Source organism: Kogia breviceps, chromosome 4 (assembly GCF_026419965.1).
Source record: "Kogia breviceps isolate mKogBre1 chromosome 4, mKogBre1 haplotype 1, whole genome shotgun sequence".
Taxonomy (NCBI): Eukaryota; Metazoa; Chordata; class Mammalia; order Artiodactyla; family Physeteridae; genus Kogia; species Kogia breviceps.
Genome location: NC_081313.1, coordinates 162,213,200 through 162,230,738, shown reverse-complemented (window position 1 = coordinate 162,230,738; position 17,539 = coordinate 162,213,200). Strand labels below are relative to the sequence as shown.

The window sequence follows — 17,539 nt, the reverse complement described above, 5'->3', positions numbered from 1 at the left end:
GGGCCTCTCCCGTTGCGGAGAGAGTTGTGGCCTCTCCCGTTGCGGAGCACAGGCTCCGGACGCGCAGGCTCAGCGGCCATGGCTCACGGGCCCAGCAGCTCCGCAGCCTGTGGGATCTTTCCGGACGGGGGCATGAACACGTGTCCCCTGCATCGGCAGGCAGACTCTCAACCACTGCGCCACCAGGGAACCCTGCTATTATCTTGTTTTATCTTTCAATGCTGACTTCCCTAGAACAACCAACAACTTTTAGCTAAATTGATAAAACTACTGCAAAACAGGTATCTTACCTTATTTTGGCCTGAAGCCAACAACGTTGCAAATTATTTTCAAAATCAAGGCATAGATAATCTTGCCATTCATACTCAATAAAAGCATAAGGCGGCATCAATTTGTTGAGTCTTTAACGTCCTGTAACTCTACTGTAAATAATGGAGATTCTATTCTCAGAAATTGAGTGGGGAAGGCATTCCTGTAGAGTGTACCATTTCTAGACAATGTTCTCTTAATTTTTTAATGCAACTATTATTGTGATTTATAATTGCACTGAAGGTTCTCTGTAATCTTCTTCAGGATATGTTCATTGTTATTAGTGAAATCCTTAACACCTTAGAAGGGATGTTTCATAAGCCTTTTTTATAACACTTTCCTGAAAAAGGATACAAACCTTACTTTTTTATGGAGCACATTAACACCTGCACATTTTGAAGGCCCTTAGAGTTCTAAATAACTCTAACTCAAAGGGGTGTTGAATTTGAGGGTAAGTTTTGAGCCCTTGATTTAGGAAGAAATGCAGGGTACCTATTGTTTTATACGTCAAAATGCTAAACTGTTTTCTATATTAGAGAATCCACAAGTTAAAATCTATGGTGTGATTTAAAGACATTAGTAAAAAGTTAAACTTCTTTCTTTTATAATCATAATTTGATTAAAATTTCTGCTAATTAATGAGTTTTAACTGTAGAGAGTATGTCAGAATGCGTTTCTATAACTATTGCACTGGCTTGACTTAACAATGTCTAGTAGCTGTCTGGAAGAAAGCAGACATTTTATTGATAGGAAAAATGTGTTTAAACTGCACTGGAGCTCCAGCATTACAAAAGTTTTTAAATAGAGAATTCAAGAGAAGGAAAGTCTCTATTGGACTGTGTCAATAGGGTCTATTACTCAAGATACTGGAAGGAACTTGCTATAAATATGTTTCAGTCTTGTAGTAGGAATCTGGAGCATAGTGGAATAGCAGGGCTCCAGCCTATGAACTATATATGCCTCCAGATAGTGTATTAACACAATAATGGCAAGATAGAATTTCAATAAATTCTTTGCCTTCCTCTCTTCCAAATTTCTCAAAAGCAGGTGTCAGTTATAGTGAAGTTTTGAAAATAATTTCCAATGTATCCAAAAAGTTTTGGAGGAAAGAAAAATCTAGTGCTAAGAAGTACATTTGGCAAAGCTATGTATTATTTGGAAATTAAATACTTATTTCCTTTTAATGTATTAGATCCTAGAGGTAAAACTTGAAAAAACTTGACTAGAAATTAGAATCTGTCACTCATCAATATTTATTCAATGTATAAAAAACAAATTCAAGATAATGTGAAAGTCAACAATTGGTGGGGGGAAGTGTATTGAATGACTTCTAGAATAATTCAAAGAAAATGTAAAGGGATCAAATCAAATAGTTGCTTTTGGGCACAGAATTTTTATAATTTTGGACCAAATCAATTATATATTTTTAAATCAAGCATGTGAGAGTTATCCCTATGATAATAGAAATTAAAAGAAGGGAAAATGAATCCAAGTGAACCAATTAAACCTTCACATCAATTATAATATTAAGGAGCCTCTCAGACACTAGTTTACATATATCCTGTTACAAGAATGTAAGAACAGGGAGAAAAAGTTATTGCAAGGTGTTTCATGCTAGAAGCAATACCATCCATTTTTATATTTGGAAGCAATTCCAACTTTACCAGAAATCAACAACATATCCATTCCAGCCAGCTAAGTGTAAAACTACAGCACGCTACTTATGCCTACTTCCTAACAAAAAGCCATTTGGGCAAAGTAAAAATGTCTAGAGGAGATGAAAAAATATCTTAGGATGAAAGAAAAGAAAAATATGAGGACATATCAGCAAATTTTGTTTTGTTTTGTTTTTAAACAGAATGAGCATTAATCATGGATTTTGAAAGGAAGTAGGAGGGAAGTATGAAGAAATGTAGGAGAGAGGAAAGAAAAGAAAATATCAACATGAGCTATACCTTAACATCCTAAGGTTTTGCTGCCCCCTCAAATTTTCTATGAGATCTGTAGGTTTAAAGAATGTACCCTTATCTTCAGTTGATAAGTTGGGAGGTGCATAAAAATGAACTATTATTTATACTAACTAGATATTTTATAAAACTGGTATTAAATTTAGAAGTTGGATTAAACCACCAGGTAATGTATATTCCAGTAAAATATTAACTACATGTCTTTAGACAATAGGGTGTGGACTTTAGGGCTTACCACATTAATTTCAACTGTAAAAATACCCTTCAAAAACTCTTCCTCTCATCTCCAGCCTCTAAGTTTCTGAATTGAGATTGTACATCCTCTTAGTGTTTACTCCAGGATAACTACATGTGGTGGCCATGCCTTATTTTGGCATTCCATGCTACATAATTTACAATATACTACTTAATTTGCGATCTGGCTAGATTGTTTCATTGTGCAGGGATAGTCAAATGGAACATATTTCATTATCTTGGTTCCTAGAAGAACACTATGGAGAATGCAATGGGCTTAAATCAGCATTCCTCACATCATGCTAGGTTTCAAAAAGACACAGTCCACTTGCTTTTAGCTAAATCATACAAATGATCATGCCAAAATTCACCAATACAAAATTCCTAGGCTTCCTTCATTTTTGATCAGGGAAAGGACAATCTCAATGTCAACTTGTCACCTAATCATAAATTTGAATTTACAGGATTCACTGCCCTAAAGACACTGCACCTACAGACTTTGACAACATAACTTAAAATGAAAATCTCCTTTCTGTTCCCTAAGGTTGCATGTTGAAAGAATTAAACAATCCTTTGCAATAGCCAACACATGGATATCATCATATGCAGAGGCTGCCTCCACTGCTGGTAAAAATGAACATTTTTAGAGATACAAGATTAAGAAATCCCAATCATTGCTGCAAAAATAGAATAGAAAATTCTATCTTCAGAATGTCACAAGGTGAGATATTTAGGTCTAGCATTCATTTTTGTAAATCCTCAGGTTTTAAACTCTCTCTCTTACATAACATTTCTTTAGGAACTATGTTTTCTTCAGATATCTCATGATTTTCCTCTCAACAAACATCACAGGGTGAAGAGATAGACAACATGTGGTTCTCTGCATGTGGTCACACCCTGTCTGATTTTCTTAGCACAAAAATTGTTTTTCCCTCTGTGGGTCCCTTTAGCAGGGATTCAAAACTTTTCTTCAAATCTCACAACATGTGACAGTGGCTACTGACATACATAATCAATACATGTAACTGGTGGCATAGGAAGGTACGCTATGACTCTGTATTTGATGAGGTAAGGAGAAAAAAGTACATATATCATCTTAAAAGCTGCTTCCAGCATTCATCATTGAATGAGCTCATTTTGCTGGAGGAAAACAAACACCCAAGATGAAACAAATACAACAAGAGGAGGGAAGAACTGCTATAAATGGGCCCAAAGAGAAGTGTGTGTTTGTCCTCTGAAATAGCAGAGGCAGATGAGAGAACAGAAGGGAGAGAAGGGAGGACCAGAGAGAGAAGGCAGGAGAGAATGCAAAACCCTACAGGCAAGGGAATGCAAAACCTTACACCAAGAGAGATGACCCCCACTTAGGGCAACAAGAAAGCTTCTGGAGAACTTTAAAGTCTAATATAAAAAATATGTTTTTGTTAGGTAGGGCTGAACATGATACTGCTCTATTATTAGAAACTCTGCTGTAGAGATGACTGTGCTTGTATGAATGAACTGACTTGTGGATATTCATTAAAAAGATGAGTTTCATGTCTGCATGGACGTGGTAAGGAACAGAGATCGCATGAAGATACAACATAAAAACCTTGATCTCGTTAGGGATTTGCAGAAATCTCCTTGAGAACTTTGGTATTTCACAGAATGTGGAATTGCAGAGGGGATCATACCAATTTTTCTTGGAATGCGAGTAACAGCTTGCATCTGAAAGAAGTCCAGGTGATGTCTGGACTCTGCACAGTTCCTTACTGCAAGGATTCAGGTAAAGCCAGTGAGTGGAATGATGGAGGCAGGAGACATTTAGAGGGACTGGGGACAGCGGGAACCCGGAGTCTCCTGCCATTTCCAAATGGGTATTTTGCTCCTTAGTTTCACAATATTTGGGCCATATGAGGATGTGCACTCAGTGTCGCTTTGCGTAACTTTTTTTTTTCCATGAGAAGATCCAATTTAAATGTTTAGTGAAAATATCTCCATTAAAAAAATGTCTGTGAAATGGGGGCTACCTATTTCCAAGCCCTGACATACATAGCTGAAATTCCATTCCTATAAAATTAATTAAAATGGTATATAAAGTTGTTCTTTTTCAGCTTATAAAAAACACAAATCCAAAATATCCAATCCCCCACTACTTAACATATGACTCACATTTAATAGTCCAAGATTGAATTCCAGATACCACATCCACATTTCAGGAAGCAGTATGAAGTAACGTGACAACATCAGAGATAGTGAGATATTCTCTGAATTGTCAAAAGAACTTTCTTCTCCCCAAAGGACAAAGACATGAAGCAGCTGTCTCTTGAGGAAGGTTCCCATAAGGTCACCTGAAATTCTAAATATGTACTACTGGTCTAGATTCAGTCATGTGGTCACACTTGCTATCAAGGAGCTTTGGAAATATAGTCCTTTTCTGATTGTTTACTTGCCCATCTAAAATATTTATTTTTGGAAGAAGAATGTAGTATAAACTTGGAATGTTCAGGCCTGATGGAGTTCTCTACATGTTATAGTCACAAAGGGTGACTATAACACTCCCCCTTTCCCATCCATTAAAAATTCTCACTGTAATGAAAGTAATCCACTAGACAAAATGTTGTTAATTTCACTCATTCTCAATTAATTTGTTGGTGACATGCCACAGAATGAAGTTTAAAACCATTTTTTAGACATGTGGAGATACTTCCAAAAAATTATTTTGAATCATTAATGTTTAAGACATATTTCAAAAATAGAGGGAAGAATAATAATCAATGTTACAGATACTCATGTATCCACCACCTAGATTTAAGTGATATTAACATATTTCCATATAAGTTCTCTCTTTCTCAAAACAAATTTTTAGGGAACATCCCAATATGCAGAAGACTATATGGAAATGAATTGTTTGAAGATGAAGGAAGGCTCATAATTCCACTCTTTTTTTGTGCAACCTTATTTCCTCCGAAACCTCCAGTATTCTGCTGAGTATTAAACTGGCAAGATTCAATAAGGCATTGACAATCAAAAACAAGTACTATTTCTGAGTCTACTAGAATTAAGACTTCTGAATACACAAACAGGAAAAATAAGTCTAAGCTACAGCCATACTTTTCTTCCTTTCCTTCCCTTCTCTCTTCTTCTCCCTCTCCTTCTTTTCCTTCCTTGATTGCTCCTCTCTTTTTCCTTTTAAAGGAGCTCCTGGTTTTATTAGTTACTATATATAAAACGATATTTGTTCTGACTTTCATTGACATTGATTTCAGGAAATTTGTGATTAAAAACTTTGGCCTGAATTCTCTCTATTTGAAGATAATTCTGAATGTCTACCTATTACACACACTGAGGTAAAGTATACTGCATAAGTCATCTGTAAGAATACTATGGCTTTTGATTTTACATGATTGGTTATAATGTAGCAAATGTTTTATCGTTTCATAAAGGCAAATGCATTTAAATTTCAAAGAAAAGCAAACACTAAATGATGCTAAAATACAACAACACAATTACATTGTAATCAACTCTAGTTTGTGACCATTTGCTTCTGAACTTGAATATGAGTCACACTGAGATGCGTAGTTAGATACTGCCCTGAGAATTTAAGCACTACCTTTGCCATACCAAATTAAAAGGAAAAAAAATACACAGAATAACTAGATTCACAATTCTAAAACAGGAATTCATCCAGAGTTTCTTTTGCCACTTTGGCAGTGATCCACCTAACAATATGGAACGGTAAGGTGGTCTGCATACAGAGAACATGGGTCTTAAAATGTCAGGGACAAGTGGTATATTTCTTTGTAGCACAGTTATACCAAGCATTTTATTTCCCCCTGAAACACTCAATTTGTCTAATTTATCTGAGACGTGAGCCATGGAGAGTTCCTGAACAAGTTTTATACAATGTCTTCTGCACACTTCAAAAGTAAGAAATAAACATGATATGACTTACCCTGACCTCCCTTCCAGTAATTCCTGCCTTCATTCACTCTTCATTTCTAGAGAAAGAAAAAGCAAGAAGCACTTATTGTTAGTATACCTACAGGTGATGTAAATTAATCCAGAATATAATTCTTCAAAACTTAACTGCTGCTTGGCAGCTTTGCTTTTTTTTCTTTTTTAATCTCTGACAGGTTGCTGAAATTGGTTCTTTTAAAACCATTTTATTGAGGTATGACTGACACACAAAAAGCTGTAAATATTTAACGTATGCAACCTGATGAATTTAGAAATAAGTATGCACTCATGAAACCATCATCACAATCTATGCCATAAGTATATCCACCACTTCCAGAAGTTTCCTCTGAAAATTGTTTTAATGTTTGCTATTACTACCATCCATTTTACCTGTTATAGACCAAATAGGTCAGTACATATCTGTTCAACAAACCTAGACTGCTCCCTTTTTTTTCAGAATCCATTTGTCTTTAGAGTTTTAGTTAAATACAGCTTTTGATCTATATTTCATTTTGGAATTAAAAAAAATATCTTTGACTACATTGGAAAGGGAATACATGAACAAATTTTCCCTTTTCTCTTATTTATTTAGGTCAACTCCTCTCTCCCATTTACTCATATTTCTTTAATTATTGCTTATTTCTTTAATTGTTGCATCTCCAAATGTGTCTACATTAATTTAGAAGAAACAATCAGGCAGCCAAATTCAATACGTTCTAAGAAAAGTGGAATACTGGGAATTTCACAACATGAGTGTATATTTTTTATCTTTCAAAATGAACGTTAGAGGAGAGGGCAAAGGAGAAATAGCTGAGTAAACATTCAGATCATACAGTGTTAATTTTAAGAATGTAAGCATGTGTAGCTGATAAATGAATTCTAGTCACCTGACATACTTTTTAAAAATAATAATCAGACAAAAATGGTTTGATACCTAGTGCAATTTGATATAATTATGAGAAATAAGTAAAGATCAAGGTTTGTTAAAACATGAGAGTCACCTCTTTTTCTAACTGCAATTTTATGGAAGTCAAAGTTGAGCACTGCCATGGGGCCCTGCAGCTAGTAAAATAACAAGTTATGGCTAGAAAACACACATTAGCTCCTTAGCCATTGGGCAAAACTGACAATAAAATAGCAGTAAAATAAGAAGTTTGCACAACCACTTCCTTCTATCATATGCTGACAGGGGAAAACAACGAAAGCTGGACCAACAACTGTACCTAAGATTAAAATACATTTACATGAAATACTTGATTCTGAGGCAATTAGGGGTTTCATTTATGGCAGCTTGTTACCAGAGTGGTACCAACAGTCCTTCATAATTAAAGGTGTCATTTCATCCCCAGACCCTTGGTGAAAAAAGTGAGAATTCACCTCATTTTTCTTGGGAACTGCAGTTTTCTAATCATTTTGAAACAGAGGGTGACTAGCTGAGTCCCCTCCTCACTCTGTAATACACAAGCAGCCTGTCTTGGAAACAGCTTTTGAGGAACCAAACATCCCCGCCCTCCATGGTAATATGTTTCCTTTTGTACATCCCCCGTAATCCTGGTCAGGGTTCTCTTAAGGCGACTTGGCTCTGAACTTTTAGAAAGATGTGTTGTTTTACATTAACACCAGAAGCGCTATACATCAAGGAAAAATAAAACTTCCAGTGATGGGGGCTTCACACGAATTTCTAATCTTTACAGTCCTTCAGCACTTATATTTTAAGAATGGAGGCATAATTTATTTCCGATGAAACCAAATTGCTCAGCTCTCTGCTAATAGGATCCTCAGGGCAAAAAGGGTAGAGAGAGTGGCATCATATAGACGCAGAAAGCGTCACATTTTTTTGAAATTTAAACTAGAAACAATAAATTAATAAGTATGTTTGCCATGATTATTGCACATTTATGATAAATTGCTCTCATTTAGTAAATGGGCCAATGAACTTGAGTGGCCCAGAGGGTTAATAACAGACTGCTTATATTGGCCTAAGAAGCATTGGTGAGCATTCTTATTTTATTAAGGAAGCCAAACAGCCATTTGCAGGTATCAGCATATAATGTGATTCTTTTCCCCATCATCCTTCTGCTTTGCTCTTCCTAGCCTCAGTTTGAGTGGTTGCCAAATGTGTTTTCCACCTGAAAGCTGACCATTGTAAACACTTTTCTGTCTTTGCTACAGAAGAGTAAAATTCCCATCTAGTGAAACACTTTTTTTTTGAGCCCAATCATGAAGATTTATTTTTCAGTCAGGCCACATAATCAAAGGAATGCTTAAATACCTTAAACTATCATTGTGGAGGAATAGAGCAGCTTTCTACAAAAGAACTATCACTAAAGCAAGGGAGGGCCACCTGTCTAATTAGCCAGTGATGAAGATCACCTTTGGTAAGCATAATACTAAAACTGGTTTTGGTTCTTCAAAGTGTGCTGTCCCATCATCGTTCCCTGAAAATAATGAAAGGGAAGCCACAGTAATAGAGGGCTGATGTGGATGACATGCAGTAAGGGCTCCAGGCAAGCACTGTGTTTCCTCCTGTGAAAAGCATCACCATTTATTATCCCTCATTAAAATTTAATTTTCTATGGCATCTATCAAAGGTCATTTTTTAAATTGGAATTTTGTAAGCAACGTTACTGAGGGGTTAACTACTGTGAAAAAAAATCAAATCTTCATAGATTTATTGTTTTAAGCTATTATTAAGGAGGTACCTTTGGAAAAAAAACCAAATTATTTCCCTCATAGAGAGCCAGATTGTTCTCCTTTCTAGTTAATTTAGTTTACACAATAATTTCAGTTGGTTTTTGCACTAGAAGCACCTTAGAAACCTTATTAGAAGTGAATAATCATTAGCATATAAAGGATTTAAACCTATAACTTAATTATGACAAATTTAAAACAAGACTAAGATGATAACATCTTAATAGCACTAGAATGGAAAGCAGAATTTAACACATCTTTCCTTTGCATTTACTGCAATTAAAATCTATTTGTCTTCTACTGAAACTTACTTTATTATAGACCATGATTTTTTCAACTTCTGATCTAAAATGTTTTCATGTAGTTGTAAAGTTGTAATAAATGTTAATACTTATAGTATCAATATTAAATAAATTCTTTATTCTCCAAAAGGAAAGAGGAAAAGTTTTATTGAGTACCAAGATTTCCAGGTACTATGTATACATTTTATTATCTAACACATCAGAATAGCCACTGAGCTCTTTTCTGCAACCAAGGAAACTGATGCTTAGGGAGATGAGTAGCATGCTAAAACCATGCAATAAGACAGTGGTAGAATGCAAAAATTAGAATATTAATCCAGGTCTTCCTGACTCCAGTGGATTTTTCACTATATGGGCTATCTACTAAAGATAGTGTGGGGCTTCCCTGGTGGCGCAGTGGTTGAAAGTCTGCCTGCCGATGCAGGGGACACGGGTTCATGCCCCGGTCCAGAAAGATCCCACATGCCGCAGAGCGGCTGGGCCCGTGAGCCATGGCCGCTGAACCTGCGCGTCCGGAGCCTGTGCTTCGCAACGGGAGAGGCCACAACGGTGAGAGGCCCGCGTACCACAAAAAAAAAAAAGAAAGTGTGTTTATCTGCATTAGAACAGAGGTCAGCAAACTTTTCCTGTAAAGAGGAAAAATGGTACACATTTTCTGCTTTGTGGGGCATGCAATCTCTGTAGTAACAATTCAAAGTCACTGTTGCAGCACGAAACAGCTTTAGACAAAATATAAAGAAATGAGCTAGCTGTATCCCAATAAAACTTTATTTACAAAAATGGCCAAATGGTCACAGTTTGCCCTACACTAAGATATAAACTACGTGAAAGGTATAAACTTTACTTTTTTAGGCATTGAGCTATATAATGTTGAACAAAATAATGATTAATTGATGATAATAAAAATAAAGCTAGCTAATACATGGAATTCATTATGTGCTAGTCACTTTTACATGTAATAACTCATTTACTTCTCAAAATAGCTCTATAACATAGTTACTATTTTCACCCATTTTAAGAGATAAGGAAGCTGGTGAATGAATAATTAATATGTCATGATAACTCAGCAAGTGAGTGGCAGATCCAAGATTCAGGCTATAAAAGTACATAATACACAGTAGGAGCTCAAGAATTAAATGAATAAATGGATGAATGAATCAATATAGTTAGTCCTAGATATTTTAAGACAGAATTGTCTTGGTAATCCAGGAGATACCTCTCTTCCAAATTGTCTAGCTTTATAAAGCCAAATTTAAAAGAGAAAACAAGAAAGAGGGAGAGGCAAATGAAGTAAAGGAGATAACATATAGTAACATTCAAATAAATGCAAAATTACAAATCATGTTAAGTGCTACAAAGAACTGGATAAATGTACTGACCAGTGGGATTGAGGGGTCTGGGAAGGTCTCCAAAGAAAGAATATAGAAATTAAGATTTGCAGATGAATAGGAATTATCTGGATGAAGAGTGGGGAGAACAGTATTTCAGGCTGGTAACTAGCCATTGGTAAAGGTCCAGAGACAGAAATGATGATGAATCAGACCAAAAAGTGAATAATGTAGCTAGGAATGAACTGATAGGCTGGAGATAGATGTTGGCACGAATGTGTGAGTTAGACAGAGCAGGGGAGTGAGAAAATGTCAAGTGTTGGTGAAGTGAGGAAGTGAGAATTCAAGAGTAAAATTTTGGACATTTTAAGTTTGAGAAACCTGAAAGAAATTCAAGTAGAGCTGTTCAGAAGGCAATGGATCCATAAACCTATCTCTCAGAGGAGAGGAATGGATAAGTGATAGGAGATGGTAAATATTAGCATTTGGATGACATTATGTCATGGGTACGGAATATCACTTAGGAAAAGTTTGTAGAGAGAGAAGAACTTTGATATTTAGGAATGTGCCATAGAGAATGCCTCATGAAATAGGCTGAGAAGTAGTGGTCAGAGAGGAAGGAAAAAAGCTAAGAGAATGTAGTTGGATGAAAGCTAAGAGAAGAGTGTCTTCAAGAAGGAGGCATGGCTGACTATGTCGAATGTGGTGAGATGTTAAGTAAGATGAGACCTAAGAGGTATTACTTGCAAGGTTCTACTGTATAGCACAGGGAACTATAGTCAATATCCTGTGATAAATCATAATGGAAAAGAATGTGAAAAAGAATGTATATATATATATATATATATATATATATATATATATATATATATATGTATAATTGAATTGCTCTGCTGTACAGCAGAAATTAACACAACATTGTAAATCAACTATACTGCAATAAGATAAATTTTAAAAAAGAACTATCCTTTGGATTTCCAATGTGGAAATCATTGATACCCTTAACAAAGCCGTTTTGAGGTCATGGGTACAGAAATAAGACAGGAGTAGGAAGGTAATTATGGCAGTAAGGTGTAACAGCCCCTATAGACAACTTTTTTTTTTTTTTAAGAAAAGGGAAGTATGTGTGAAATCATAACAACACAAGGCTTAAGAAGAGGTGGACTGCAAATGAATGAAACTGAGTTGGGGTTGGTATGGACAAGGAAAATCTAAAATCTAAACAACGAATGGTTTATACTACAGAGAGTCCCTGAGATGCCTGCAAGTTGGCCCCACATAATAATTTAAGAGTAGAATGGATTACACACTCTCACATTCTCCCACTATTTATGGGTGCAGTCAATTAAGCTTAACAACATTACACAGTAGTAGCAAAGCTATTGCATTTCCATCCTGTGGGGCTGTCAGCATAGAGAGTCATTTTCCAACTGCCAGGGCAGAGGATTCACTCTCTGGATAGTGATTACAATCATTTGAATGTTTATGCAGAAACTATTCCTACTCAAAGGAGAAACTATTACAACAAGCACCATCACTGAATGATACACTGCTTCTTTTTGCATTCTTAACACTAGCATAACTAAACTACCAAATAAATCAGAAAAGCATACACATTCCTTAGGAATTATTTTCTTGAATTTAAATAGGTATTGATTGGTCTCTACTTCTATCTTTTCTCTCTTTAAGTTAATTTTAACCAATCACTGGATTTTACTGTTTATTCATTTATTCAACAAAAATTATAAAGTACTATTTATCAGGAACAAGAAATAGCAAAATGAACAAGACATGCTCCACCTTTCATGGAACTTGTACTCTAGTGAAAGAGACAAGCTTTATACTTGTTTTGTAGCATTTTAGCAGTTTACAATTACTTGAAACTCATGGCAACCTTGAGAGGAAGACAGAATAGATACTCTTAATTTCATTTTGAAGGTAAGCTGAAAGGATTTGCGGAAGATAAATCTGAAAAGCATGATGGGAAAACATAATAGTTCGTAAAGAGTGGTCCCACAACCAGAATAGCTGGAAACTTAGAAATACAAATGTGTTGGCCCCAAACCAGACCTTGTAAATGAGAAACTTGGGACGGGGACTAAAATCTGTTTACCAAGACCTTCAGGTGATTCTGAAGCACACTCAAGTTTGAGGAACACTGGTGTAAGAAAAAGATATTGGATTGAACTAAAATACTCGGTGTTGGAGAATATGGCTAAGACAGCAGACTAGGAAGACCCTAAATTCACCTCTTCCCATGGGCATACCAAAATTACAACTATTTACAGAGGAACTACCTACAAAAATAACCTGAAGCCTAGTAAAAAAGATTTTTCATGGCTAAAGATATAAAGAAGGATGTACGAGATTGGTAGAGACATGACATAGTCAAGGCCCACACCCCTGGGTATATGACCCACAAACAGGAGGATAACCACAACTGCAAAGGTTCTCCCGAAGGAGTAAAGGGTCCAAGCCCCACATTAGGCTCCCCTGTCTAGGGTTCCTGCACCAGGAAGATAAACACCCACAACATCTGGCTTTGAAGGTCAGCAGGGCTTGTGTACAGGAGATCTAGAGGGCTGTAGGAAACAGAGGCTCTGTTCTTAAAAGGTGCATACAAAAATCTCACATGCTCCAAGTCTCAGTGCAGAGGCATTGATTTGAAAGGAGCCTAGGTCAGACCTGTTTGCTGATCTTGGAGAGTCTCTCAGAGAGGTATGAGGCACACGGGACACCACCTGGGGTTCAATGCACTGGCAGCAGCCATTTTGGGAAGTGGAGCTCATTCTACCACGAGGACACTGGTGCTGGCAAACACCATTTTGAAGTCCTCCCTCTAGCCTATTAGTGTCAGGGGCTTACCTGCCCACCAGAGGGACAACACCAGCCCAGTATCTGCTGGGCTCCATAGCCAGCTGCTCTGGGACCCAGCTCTGCCCACCAGCAGGCTGGCAGCCATCACACCAGGCAGGACTTCTCAGCCAACTGGGCCTGCGGCCAGCCTTGCCTAATAATGCGCCCACAGCAGTTGGCCCTGCCACAAAAGAAGGGTCTGTGAAGGACACAAAGGGCATACCCTGACTTACACACACACACACACACACACACACACACACACACACACACACACACACAAAATGTTATATATGATCCTCATGGTAACCACAAACCAAAAACCTATATGAGAGACACACACAAAAAGAGAAAGGAATCCAAACATAACACTAAAGATAGTCATCAAATCACAAAGGAAGAGAGCAAAAGAGGAAGAAGCTAAAAAACCTACAAAAAAACCCCAGACAACAATTAACAAAATGGCAATAAGTACACACTTATCAATAATAACTTTGAATGTAAATGTACTAAACACTCCAATCAAAAGACAGAGTCACCTAATAAATAACAAGACGCATCTATATACTTCCTACAAGAAACTTACTTTAGAACTAAGGACACATGCAGTCTGAAAATAAAGGGATGGAAAGGTAGTCCATACAAATGGAAACAAAAAGAAATCTGGGGTAGAAAATAAACTTTAAAACAAAGACTATAACCAAATAAAGAAGAATATTACTTAATGATAAAGGGATCAATCCAACAAGAAGGTATAACACCTGTAAATATACACACATACGCGTGCACGCACACACACACACACACACCCAAAAGAGCAACATGTAAATACATAAAGCGAATATTAACATAAAGGGAAAAATAGACAACAATACAGTAATAGTAAGGTACTTCATTACTCCACTTATATCAATAGACAGATCATCCACAGAGAAAATCAATAAGGAAACATTGGCCTTAAATGACACATTAGAGCAGATTAACTTAACATATATATATATATATACAGAATATTTCATCCAAAAGCAAGAGAATACACATTCTTTTTTTGAGAGCACATGAAACATTCCCTGGGATAGATTACATGCTAGCCCACAAAAGAAGTCACAATAAATTTCAGAAGATTAAAATCATACCAAGCATCTTTTCCAAACACAATAGTATGAGAGTAGAAATCAACTACAAGGAAAAAAAATGCAATAAACATGAACATGTGGAGGCTAAACATTATGCTTTTAAACAACCAATGGGTCACTGAAGAAATCAAAGAGGAAATAAAAACATACCAGGAGACAAATGAAAATGGAAACACAACAATCCAAAAGCTATGGGGCACAGCAAAAGCAGTTCTAAGAGGTAAGATTATAGTGATACAAGCCTACGTCAGGAAACAAGAAAAATCTTAAATAAACAACCTAACCTTATACCTGAAGGAACTACTAGAACAAAGAACAATCAAAACCAAAAGCTAGTAGAAGGATAGAAACAATAAAGATCAGAGCAAAAATAAATGAAATAGAGAAAAAAAAAAAAACAGTAAAAAGAATCAATGAAACTAAGAGCTGGTTCTTTGAAGAAATAAACAAAATTAATAAACTATTAGCCAGACTCATTAAGAACAAAAGAGAGAGGACCCAAATAAAATCCAAAGGGAAAGAGGAGAAATCACAACCTACATCACAGAAATACCAAGGATCATAAGAGATTACTATGAACAATTATATGCCATTAAAATGGATGACCTTGGGCTTCCCTGGTGGCACAGTGGTTGAGAATCCGCCTGCCGATGCAGGGGACATGTGTTCGTGCCCCGGTCCAGGAAGATCCCACATGCCGCGGAGTGGCTGGGCCCATGAGCCATGGCTGCTGAGCCTGAGCGTCCGGAGCCTCTGCTCCACAATGGGAGAGGCCACAACAGTGAGAGGCCCACATACCGCAAAAAAAAATAATAATAATAAAATTAAAAATAATAATAATAAAATGGATGACCTAGAAGAAATTGATAAAATCCTTGAAACATGCAGTCTCCTAAGAATGAAAAAGGAAGAAATAGAAAATATGAATAGACTTAATATCAGTAACGAAACTAAATCAGTAAACAAAAAATTTTCAACAAACAAAAGTCCAGGTCCAGATGGCTTCACAGGTGAATTCTACCAAACATTTGAAGAAGAGTTAACATCTATCCTTCTCAAAATATTCTAAAAAATTGAAGAAAAGAGAATGCTTGTAACCTTATTATACAAGGCCAGCATCACCCTGATACCAAAACCAGATAAAGACACCACCAAAAAAAGGAAATTATAGGCCAATATCACTTACGAATATAAGTGATAAATCTTCAACAAAATATCAGCAAAAAAATTCAGCAGTACAGTAAAAGGATCTTATACCATGAGCAAGTAAAATTTATTCCAGGGAAGCAAGGATGGTTCAATGTCTACAAATCAATGAATATGATACACCACATTAACAAACTGAAGAATACAAAATCATATGATCATCCCAATAGATGCAAAAACAGAAAAAAGTTTGTGACAAAATTTAAAATCCAATTATGATAGAAATTCTCAACAAAGTACATACAGAGGAAACATACCTCAACACAATAAAGGCTGTATATGACAAAACTACAAACAACAACATAATCAACAGTGAAAAGCTGAAAACATTTCCTTTAAGATCAGGAACAAGACAAAGATTCCCACTCTCACCACTTTTATTTAACATAGTATTGGAAGTACTAGCCACAACAATCAGACAAGAAAAAGAAATAAAAGTAATCCAAATTGGAAAGGAAGAAATAAAACTATCACTGTTTGCACACAACATGGTGCTATATATAGAAAATCATAGAGAGGCCACATAAAAACCCTTAGGACTAATAAATGAATTCAGTAAAGTTGCAGTATACAAAATTAATATATAGAAATCTGTTGTGTTTCTATGTACTAACAAAAAACTGTCAGAAAGAGAAATTAAGAAAACTATCCCATATACAATTGCATCAAAAAGAATAAAATACCTACAAATAAATCTAGGGAGGTAAAAGACTTATATTTGAAAAACTATAAAACATTGATGAAAGAAACTGAAGATCACACAAATGGAAAGATATACTGTGTTCATGGATTAGAATAATTAATATTGTTAAAATGACCATACTACCCAAGGTAATCTATAGATTTAGCACAATTCCTATCAAAATACCAATGACATTTTTCACAAAACTAGAACAAATAATTCTAAAATTTGTATGGAAACACAAAAGACCCCCAAAAGCTAAAACAATCCTGAGAAAGAAGAGCAAAGCCGGAGGTATTATGAGCCCTGATTTCAAACTATATTACAAAGCTGCAGCAATCGAAATAGTATGGTACTGGTACAAAAACAGACACATAGATCAATGGAGAAAAATAGAGGGTGTAGAAATGAACCCATGCACTTATGGCCAATTAATCTATGACAAAGGAGGCAAGAACATACAATGGGGAAAAGACAGCCTCTTCAATAAACGGTGTTAGGAAAACTGGATAGCTACATACAAAAGAATCAAAATGAACTACTTTCTCACATCATACACAAAAACAAACTCAAAATGGATTAAAGACTTAAATGTAAGACCTGAAACCATAAAACTCCAAGAAGAAAACATAGACAGTACGCTCTTTGACATTGGTCTTAGCAATATTTTTTTGGATCTGTCTCCTAAGGCAAGGGAAACAAAAGCAAAAATAAATGGATGCCTTCTCATTATCAACAAAATGAAAAAGCAGCTTACTGAATTGAGGGAGACATGGCAAATGATATATCTGATAAGAGGTTAACATCCAAAATATATAAAATATTAAACAACTCAGCATCAAAAAAAACGTGATTAAAAGAATGCACAGATGATCTGAAAAGACGTTTT

The 17,539-nt window shown here is 35.9% G+C and overlaps 1 protein-coding gene across 1 annotated transcript in view; it reads right to left on the bottom strand.

Annotated features, from left to right (window-relative positions):
* Positions 1–17,539, bottom strand: part of TENM2 (teneurin transmembrane protein 2) — a 3,844,234-nt gene that overhangs the window by 2,050,537 nt on the left and 1,776,158 nt on the right. The window contains exon 10 of the mRNA XM_067032280.1: positions 6,445–6,490. The gene's annotated coding sequence lies outside the window, so the exon portion shown is untranslated. The remainder of the gene's footprint in view (positions 1–6,444; positions 6,491–17,539) is intronic.